Genomic DNA, 8,671 nt, shown 5'->3' on the forward strand with positions numbered 1-8,671 from the left:
GTTTAAAAACAAATAAATGGAGTTGCTTTTTATCCACGTTGTGTGTAAACAAGGCATTTGGATATAGATATTACTTATTATTCACACAGAAGATATTTTACCAAGTTCCTGTTTTATATAAGATATTTGCTGGACTACTAGAAATATAGAATTATGTACTCCTGGAGAGACATGAAGAAGATGTATCTTCAGAAGTCATTCCTAAATGGATGTCAATTCAAACCACATAGAGAAAGCAAATGGTGATGCATGAGAAGTGATCTTTGATACTTACATTCTTTTCTAGCACTAGGAATCTTTTGCCTTTATGAAATCTAGTACACTCTTTGACCAAACTGTATATTAATATTTTTTAAGATTTTTTTCTTTCATGCTCAATATTATTTTATTGATTAGCAACATTAATAAGATCACAAAATCTATATTTGGAAGGACTTAGAGGCTGTTGAGCTCAATCTCCTTATTTTAAAGACAAGGAAACTGAGACTTTGAGTGATTACGTTCCCCAGATTGTAAAGGTAGTAAGTAGCACTGCAAATTCTGCGTGCATCTCATTACACCACACATGTTTTGTATTTTTTTTTTTTGTATTCTATTCAGTTCCCAAAACAAAATTAGAATCAATGTTTTTGGCAAGCTTGCTAGAATTTCTTTTTAATTTTATCTTTGAACTCAGATGCTTGTCTGAACTAAGATTTGAGAGACATAAACTTTAAGGCAGGTTTCCTAGGACTCTTCTTAATTGAAGTTAAACATCTAAGAATGTGAGTTTCCACACCACTGGTATAAGTTTTGAAGTATCACTCCCCAAACCAGAGACTTTTGGAAAAACTTTTTAAGAAAGGTTTTTCAGATTACTATAAATTTGAATCTCTTAAATAATGAAAAGTGAACTTCATGTTATATCTACACAGGACATTAAACTGACACTTCATTTTTACCTCAACTCAAAATGCTTAGCTTTCCTCAATGCCTATGTTAAATATTACCGATCCCTCTCAAAGCATTTCCTTTTTCCTTCTTCTTTAAAGTTTTCTCCTGCCAACTCAGGTTACCATATCTATGCTTACTTTACATGTTGAATTCCCATGGTAGAATGAGGACATTCTTGAGGATAGGAATCAATTTTGATTTATTTTTCCTTTATAATCCCAGAATATAGCACAGTACTTTGCACTGTGAATGTTTACTAAAAAAGCCTGTTGACTAGCAGACGCCTGGATTGGATTTGAGAAAGAAACTAATGACCATCCATGCCTCTGGAACTAAGGCTGCTTCAGAGTAACTCCAGGTGTCACTCAGCTAAAAAGTGAGTACAAAACTAATTTTAGCAAATCTTCCCTAATTTTCAAAGAGAGAGAGCAGAGAGGTGATCACTAGCCTAAAAAAGGAATGCATCTGAATTACAGAATGTTTTAATACCCATGTAGTTTTGTCTACTTATATACAGAGTATCAGATGTAGGCTAACCAGGTATCACCAACGAACCTAGGATGAGAGTTATTTAAATAAGCATATCAATAGAGATAGATGAGTATCTCAGAAGTGCTTTAAAGTAATATGTTTCCTTATATAATCTGAATAGTGCTTTTGAAATTTTGTTTACATTATTCATTTACCAGGAAGCTGCTTTTTTGGAAGATGGGAAAAGGTCAACTTCAATGGATCAAACGATTCCAGAAAATAGGAAATAAATTAATTAGATTTTACTTGGCTTAGAAGTATGTTAATAATACCAGAAGTGAACACCAAGTCTTAATTATTTTTAAGGGAACCTCACTAAGTCTTTGTTATATTTGTTCAAGGAATTTCTCCCAGACTCCACCCCAAAAGAACTGGCTAACCAAAACAATATAATATAATCTTAGGGAAAAACCATCTAGCCTTATTAAGATCTCTTAACTTTTACACAATGTGCCATGGGACCTTGACTAGTATACTGCTAAATTCTGTCAGAATAATTAAAGTAAAACTCAAGCTGTCAAAACAAAAGAACAAAGAATACTCTGTGATGAAATATCCATGACTTTCATTATATTTGTTCACACACTCAGTAATTTGCAAAATTCAGCAATTGTTTTCCTGTCATTAGTGTGAATTACCAAGGCTCTACTGTAATAGCAGTTATGATGGTAATTATGGAAAACAGAATTGCATTTCTAAACAAATGGAGGTTATATTCATATTTAGTGTTGTAGGCAGATGAAATGACACAAGGACAAAGCATTCATATATTTTTAAAAGCTATCTCCCACTCAGAACAAACATTTTTAAAAGCAGTTGACCAGTTCAGAGAAGTTTCTTATTGAACCAATTTCAATTTCGATTTTTCAATTGTCAACTCCCTGATCTTCTCTCTCACTATTTCTCTTTCTGGCATTTTACCTGTGATCAGGAGGCAATAAAACTCTGCTTCACCATGCAAGACTTTTCAGCTGATATTTTGTATGTAAAAAAAAAATAAAGCTTAAAATATTCATTTTCCTTCATCTCAGAATTTGTTTTCTCTCTTTTCCATCACTTAACACTATAAATATAAGGTCCATGTAGGATCACAATATTAAATTTGTCTTTTCCTTTCCTGTTAATACCCTTGTAATTTTTTTTCCCTGAAGGGAGTGTGATCAAAAAAGTCACTGTCCACAGATACAATCCAATCCCCTCATTTGTAGATAAGAAAACTGAGGCCCAGGGACTGAGCAGCCCAAGGCAATACAGTTGGTGCTAAAGATAGAATTCAAACAAAGGTTCTCTGATAACTCTTGATAAGTACATATTATGCTTACCATAAAAGAAAATAAGCACCTTGATGAGATTTTTTATTTTATCTCAAAATCCCCTGAGCAAGTACCTGGCACATGACAGGGTATTGATCATGCTTGTTGATTAACTGACTCATAAAATTTCAACTTAACTACCCATACAAAAGTAACCAAGTGGAAGAAGAATGCCTATTGTCCAAACCGTGAAATATAGTTGGATCAACACATCCAGCTTTGAATCCAAAACACTGTGTACCAGACAGCTGACCCATCAGTATATGTATCTTGAATAGATAACAGGAAAGGCCCAAAACATGGACCTCAAACTGAATTGGAGAAAGAGACAATGGATTGCATTTGTGAATTTTGCCAGTACTTCTAGTGATCAATCTTACGTTGATTTAAATATTGACATGAAGGTTAATACCCTTCTGTTATTGCTGTGTGAATGCCCATCATAAAATACTATAGTCCCCAAAGAACTAAAGTTGTGAATCACCCTCCCAAAAGGCATTAGAAAGGCAGATAGAAAGCATGAGTAGTTTCCAACATATTACCAGTGAACTATTTTGCAGGGAAAACAAATAGCACAGAAGACATCATCAGAAAGATATATTGCCACAAAAGATGGTGGGCCAGTCACGTAGTAGTGTGAAGGAAGGATAACTAAGAGACACTTGGAGTGTTCCACTCCTATATGAACAGTGTTAAGAAATCTACAGGAATACCTTCCAGCATATTAGGTAGACTTCCTGTGGAGGATCTATAGGAGATCATGAGTCACAAAGGATGACATGTTATAGAGATGTTGTCATCCGAAATGTTCAAAGATGCTGGCACATCAAAGTATTCTTTTTCTTGGTGATACTGCAGACAATTAGTATAGTGAGAAAAACAGGCACAACTTTTAGTGTCAAAGTTCCGATAGCAGGCTGTCATATGTCTATGGAGAGAAATCCTCTTTTAGTTTATATAGAGGAGCAAGGCAGAAAAGTTGCTACTTTTCATCTGAGAATGAATAAACAAATACTTATTCCACATGACTGGCCCATTTTTCCTTTCTATGAGACATGAAAGGATCTGTACATTTGACTCTTTCCCCAGTTTCTCTAATCCTCAAAATCTTCTGTTGTGTCAGAAAATTTTGTGAACCAGACTACCAAAGTCCCAATTGTATCACTTCATTTCTGTGAAATAGCTTGCCAAAGAAGCTAGTATATCACTAAATGATAAGAGAGATTCAAGACTGTTTAGGTATTCAGCTGCCTGGAGGCAAAGTTTTGGACCCAATCTTCTCCTGAGATCCCCCTATCTGAGTTCTAGTATTCTATGATGTGCCATGACAGCGAATTGCCACGCAAAGGCAAGGCAGAAAAGTCAGTCTACATGCCCATCTTAGACCTACCTTTACCTTTAGACTCTCAAAATGCTTACAAAAGAGATTAACCCTTCTCCTCCACCCTCAAGTAGCATTAACATAGTCACCAAGCTATTCATTGGACATAGAAATAACTTACTTTTTCAGCTACTTGTTAAAAGATTAAAAAAAAAAACCTGGATAAAATTATAAGACATGAACTAAATTAGTATCTTTGAACTTTCTAATGTTAAGTTGTGGGAATAAAAACTACATGATGAATAGAACAAGATTTTCAAACCAGGAACTACACAATGGTGTACTTAATTAGACTGAGATTTATGAAACTCCTCAATACTCACATCCTACCACAGGTCATTGATGGAAGAAGTTGAGTGATATCAAAGCTGGAGTTGTAGTTTTGAAAGATTTCAAGTCACAAAGCCCATAAAACACCTAATTTCTCATATATGGAAAGAGAATTAGTAAATATGAATAGTAAGAGTAACTAAAAGTTATTCTTAAATAAGAAGAGATAAAAGCCAGATAGACAGGGACTTTAATGAAGTTTTTACCTAATTTAAGAATCCTAAGTGTTGATACTATGTAACCTGCCTGGACAATATAAGGAAGAATGAAATCTCTGTCCCTGAACACTCTCCAAGTGGCAGGATCAGGACTGACTATTCCTCTAGAAGGTCAATATGAGACAAAAGGGATTCCCAAAAGTGAAATATAGATATAAAAAAAGCTAATGTGTCCTTGGGCTCCATTAATAGAAGCATAGTTGCTAAGAATAAGAAAATGACATTTCTTCTGAAATCTCCTCTCATCGGACCACATCTATAATACTGTGTAGTGTTCTGGGTAACACATTTCAAGAAGATAATTGGTAAGATTCAAAAGTATCCAAAGATGCGCAACCAGAATGGGGAAAGGCCTTGAGTTTATATCATATAAATTGCAATGGAAGAAGTAGAGGCATTTAACCTAAAGGAGAAAAGATTCTGTGGAGACAGGATAGCTGTCTTCAAATATTGGAAGCATTGTCCTGTGGAAAGGGATTTAGATTAGTTCTGTTTGACTTCAGAGGGCAAAACTGAGAATAATGGATGAAAATTGCCAAGATGCAAATTTTTTACAGTAGGGAAAAAAAAAAAAACAGAAACAAAACAACCAAAATAAAACTTTCTAACAGTAATGGAAGGAAGGGTATTGGGTTTCTCCTCAGTGGGAGAGGTTAAATGACCTCCTGTCAGGTCTATTACAATGAGGATTCTTTTGTGTACTAGTTGGATTAAATGCTTCTGAGGTCCCTTCTAACTTTAAAATTTTGTTATTCTGTGATGAGGGGGTGGTAGAAAGGGAGGGCCAGACATAGCAAATTTAAGTAGTTCTGTAATTAGGAATTTGCCTTTATCAAATTCTTTGAGAATTGTATATGTATGTACATGCACATATGCAATTCTTTTTTAAAAAAACTTATCTAATATTTCATTTTTCCCAATTACATGTAAAAACAACTTACACATTTTTTTTTAGATACTGACTTCCAAATTTTCTTTCTCTCTCACCACCCCACCGATAAGACAATTTTTAAAAAATATTTATTTATTTATTATTAGATTCCAACATTAACTTTTATAAGATTTTGAGGTCTAAATTTTCTCCCCTCATCCTCCTGCCTCTTCCCCAAGATGGTTTGCAATATGATATAGTTTCTACATATACATTTATATGCAACATATTTTCACATTAATCATATCATAAAATAGAATAAGACCCAAAGGGAGTAGTCACAAGAAAAAACAAACAAACAAAAAAGAGAGCAAATAGTATACTTCCATCTTGCATTTAGACTCTGTGTTCATGTTTTGGATGTGGATAGTATTTTTCATCATGTGTCCCTTGGACTTGTCTTAGATCCTTGCTTTGCTGAGAAGAGCTAAGTCTATCAAAGTTAGTCATTGCACAATGTTGCTGTTACTGTGTACTATGTTCTCCTGGGTATGCTCATTTCACTCAGCACTAATGTGTGGAAGTCTTTCCCGGTTTTGCTAAAGTCTACCTGCTCATGATTTCTTGTGGAACAACAGTATTCCATTACATTCATATATCATAACTTGTTCAGTCTAATTCCTGGCCACCATGAAAAGAGCTACTATGAATATTTTTGTACATGTCAGTCTTTTCCCTATTTTTATGATCTCTTTGGGGTACAGATCTAGAAGTGGATCAAAGGGTATGCACAGTTTTATAGCCCTTTGGACATACTTCCCAATTACCCTCCAGAATGGTTGGATCAGCCCACAATTCCACCTACAATGCATTAGTGTTCTAATTTTCCCATATCTTCTGCAACATTTATCATCTTCCTGTTTTGTCATGTTAGCCAGTTTGATAGGTGTGATGTGGTACCTCAGAGTTGTTTTGATTTGCATTTCTTTAATTGATATTTATTTAGAGCATTTTTTCATATGGCCATTGATACCTTTAATTTCTTCATCTGAAAAATGCCTGTTCATATCCTTTGACTCTTTATCAATTGGGAAATTCTTATAAGTTTGACTTAGTTCTCTATATATTTTAAAAATGAGGCCTTTATCAGACATTGGTTATAAAAATTGTTTCCCAGCTTTCTGCTTTCCTTTTTAATCTTGGTTGCATTGGCTTTGTGTAAAAACTTTTCAATTTGATGTAATCAGAATTATTCATTTTGTGCTTCATAATATTCTCTGTCTGTTTGGTCACAAATTCTTCCATTCTGAATAAATGTGACAGGTAAACTATTTCTTGCTTTCCTAATTTGCTTATAGAAAAATATGGAATGCTTCATGAATTTCCATGTCATCCTTGTATAGGGGCCACGCTAATCTTCTCCGTATAGTTCCAATTTTAGTATATGTGCTGCTGAAGCAAGCACTAATACAATCAATTTGACATAGGTTATATGTATGTAGATATGTAAGATATGTAGATATGTAGAAATTTCCATGTAAGTCATTTTGTGAAAGAAAACACAGACCAAAAAAAAAGAAACTAGAAAAATAAAGAAAAAGTATCATCTGCATTCAGGCTCTACCAGTTCTTCCTTTAGATATGGATAGCACTTTTCTTCCTACAGAATTGTCTTAGATTATTGTATTCCTGCAAATAGTTAAGTTTTTCACAGTAGATCATCATACAATATTGCTGTTACTGGGAACAATGTTCTCCTGGTTCTACTCATTTCATTTTGCATCGGTTCATATAAGTCTTTCCTTGTTTTCCTGAAAGAATCCTGCTCATCATTTCTTAAGACACAATAGTATTCTATCACAATCATACTCTCAACAATGATCCAAGACAATTCTGTAGGACTTATATAACTTTCAGCCATTGGCCTCTGCTCTGGAAGCACACAGAAAAACAAATATAAAAAGTTCTAATCCCCTTTCCATATCACAGCTTTTCAAATATTAGAAAAGTGTTATCCTATCTCCCCTAAGTCATCTTATCTTGGTTCAGCACTGAATAACAACACATTTCTGAGCTTTGTAGCCCAGTTTGCAAAACAGCCTTCTATATGACAATCAGAACACAATACAGTGGAGTGGTTCCTTTTTGAAAGCAACCACAGAAGCAATAATAAAAGAACAAATTGTATTTATTTCTCAGCTTCCTTCCAAAGACCACTTTACATAGATTATCTCATTGATCTTTCACTATCCAGATCTGTGAGTGAACATGGCAATTCCCTCAGCTAAGTCATAAAGAGATTAAGTGATATGTGCTGGGTCACACCATAAGTCTGGAGAAGTCAGTCTTCTGGATTTCTACTTTACCATGCTCTGAATTAGAGGAGACAGGGCCCAACTGGAGCAGTTTAACTTGGATTTCTGAATAGTGCTTAGATCAAACCTTTTCTGAAAGTCCATTTGATAGCATTAATAAAATACTATCAAGAAAACTTAAATCATAAATCTTTAATAAATCAGACAAGCTAAGAAAGAAATGTTTTAAGCAGATTTAGTTATTACTCCACTGATTTTGCAAAATAGAGATATTGTTGAGCCATGATACTGCTAGATGGAAACGAAACACTTGGGTTACCACTCCAGAAATGATTATTTAAGTTTGTATGCCCGATGTTTGACTATGATGGGAATGATGTATGGAGATGACATCTCTGTAAAACCTAAAAGTGACATGCTTATGTTTAAGGTTTTTTTTTTTTTTGATTTTTAGATCTAAATTGGTTTTAGTTATCAGTGTTATATTTAGTTATCAGTATTTTTTTTTAAATCATGTATCTTCGTATCTGATATTAAGTATTTTGGTTTCCATGTAGGAAATTTTATTTCTGAAACAAGAGTTAATTAACTCATATAAGGAAAAGAGCAAGGAATGGTAATAATGAGAATGATAATAAAAATTTATGTAACGCTTTAAAGTTCGCAAAGCATGTTATAAATATTAACCTCATTTGATCCTCATAATGACCCTTGAGGTAGGTGCTAAAATTATTCTGCTTTTACCATTGAAGATACTAAGGCAGACAGACATGAAGTGC

At 34.0% G+C, this 8,671-nt stretch overlaps 1 non-coding gene across 1 annotated transcript; it reads right to left on the minus strand.

The window, feature by feature from the left end:
- Positions 1-6,935: 6,935 nt before the first annotated feature.
- LOC140497971 (U6 spliceosomal RNA) lies at positions 6,936-7,042 on the minus strand. Its single transcript, XR_011964966.1, has one exon. It is a non-coding gene; the product is annotated as a U6 spliceosomal RNA (small nuclear RNA).
- Positions 7,043-8,671: the final 1,629 nt, after the last annotated feature.

This window comes from Notamacropus eugenii, chromosome 3, assembly GCF_028372415.1.
Source record: "Notamacropus eugenii isolate mMacEug1 chromosome 3, mMacEug1.pri_v2, whole genome shotgun sequence".
Lineage (NCBI taxonomy): Eukaryota > Metazoa > Chordata > Mammalia > Diprotodontia > Macropodidae > Notamacropus > Notamacropus eugenii.